This window comes from Callospermophilus lateralis, chromosome 5, assembly GCF_048772815.1.
Source record: "Callospermophilus lateralis isolate mCalLat2 chromosome 5, mCalLat2.hap1, whole genome shotgun sequence".
NCBI lineage: Eukaryota > Metazoa > Chordata > Mammalia > Rodentia > Sciuridae > Callospermophilus > Callospermophilus lateralis.
The window spans coordinates 138,153,386-138,155,223 of record NC_135309.1 but is presented as its reverse complement, the minus strand read 5'-3'; the positions used below and the strand labels follow the sequence as shown (position 1 = coordinate 138,155,223).

At 34.2% G+C, this 1,838-nt stretch overlaps 1 pseudogene; it reads left to right on the top strand.

Moving 5' to 3' along the window:
- Positions 1-1,076: 1,076 nt before the first annotated feature.
- LOC143399465 (large ribosomal subunit protein uL22 pseudogene) lies at positions 1,077-1,631 on the top strand (annotated as a pseudogene).
- Positions 1,632-1,838: the final 207 nt, after the last annotated feature.

Genomic DNA, 1,838 nt, shown 5'->3' with positions numbered 1-1,838 from the left:
AGAACACACCCTGGATTAAATCTCCAGTACTAGAAAAAAGTGTGTGTGTGTGAGAGAGAGAGAGAGAGAGAGAGAGAGAGTGTGTGTGTGTGTGTGTGTGTGTGTGTGTGAATGAGAGAGAGAGAGAGAGAGAGAGAGAGAGAGAGAGAGAGATTCTATTACCTCATTATATTGTAGAACAGTGAACTACATCAGAATTTCCAGAAATAGATACATAGACTAAAATGTACCAGGAAACTGATTTTATTACAAAAAGTCATCTCAATTCGGTTGTTCAGTATCTTTGCCAATGTATGATAAAAATCAGTTATTTCAAATTTAGCCTTTCTAGTTATGGTGTAGTAACATTACCTTGCATAATTTACATTTCTTTAATGGCTAAAATTTTTCACTAATTTCTCATGTGCACATTTATCATGAACCCTCAAACACATACACAAACACAAATATTCTTTGATAAAGTACATGCTTGTCCTTTTTAAGTAAATCATGTGGTTTCTAATTATTGAGTTGCAATACTTTTTCTGTTATATACTCAATATACAAATATTTTCTCCCAGCATATACGTTGCCTTTTCTTCTTATTGTCAGTATCTTTTGGTGAGGAAAATTTTTAATTTTAATAAAATCCAACTTATCTTTTTTTTAATATATTATAGTTTGTGTTTTTATGTTCTATGTAAGAAATCTTTGCCAAATGCAAGTTGGATTTTTTCCAGAATTTCTCCAAAAACCTTCAAAATTTTATCAGTCACTTATAATTCAAAGATCTTAAAATTACTTTACATGGTGGATAAAAAGACCTAATACTGAAAAAAAAAAAGGAAAAAATACTGTCTTTTCCAATAAATTACTTTGATATCGCTGACAAAATTCAGCTGCCCATATGTGCATTATACTCTATTTTATTTTATTAATATGTATGTTTAAAGTTGTTCTAATATCACATTATTTTGATTACTATATACTAACATTAAATTTTGAAATTATAATTTGAAAGTGCTTCAACTTTGTCATTTTGAAAATAGTTGAGCCCGCTTCCTCTTCCTGTAAGCGGCCTGAGGTGATCTGTGAAAATGGTCCGCTACTCTCTTGACCCCGAAAACCTCACAAAATCATGCAAATCAAGAGGCTCAAATCTTCGTGTTCACTTTAAGAACACCCATGAAACTGCCCAAGCCATCAAGGGTATGTATATCCGAAAAGCCACCAAGTTCCTGAAAGATGTCACATTAAAGAAGCAATGTGTGCCATTCCGGCGTTACAGTGGTGGCCTTGGGAGGTGTGCCCAGGCCAAACAGTGGGGCTGGACACAGGGCCGGTGGCCCAAAAAGAGTGCTGAATTTTTGCTGCACATGCTTAAAAATGCAGAGAGTAATGCTGAACTTAAGGGTTTAGACATAGATTCTCTGGTCATTGAACATATCCAGGTGAACAAAGCACCCAAGATGCGTCATCGTACTTACAGAGCTCATGGTCGGATTAACCCATACATGAGTTCCCCCTGCCACATTGAGATGATCCTCACTGAAAAGGAACAAATTGTTCCTAAACCAGAAGAGGAAGTTGCACAGAAGAAAAAGATATCCCAGAAGAAGCTAAAGAAACAAAAACTTATGAAACAGGAATAAATTCAACAAAAAATAAATGCAAATAAAAGGAAAAAAAAAAAGAAAATAGTTGAGCCCAAAGTCACTTAATTTCCATATAAATTATAAATTTGAGAATGTCAATTTATACCCAATAACCCTGAGATATTAGGAACCATGATGATGTTGAATCCATAGAACATATCAGCCCACTGACATTTCAACAATATTAAATTCCCTCACACATAA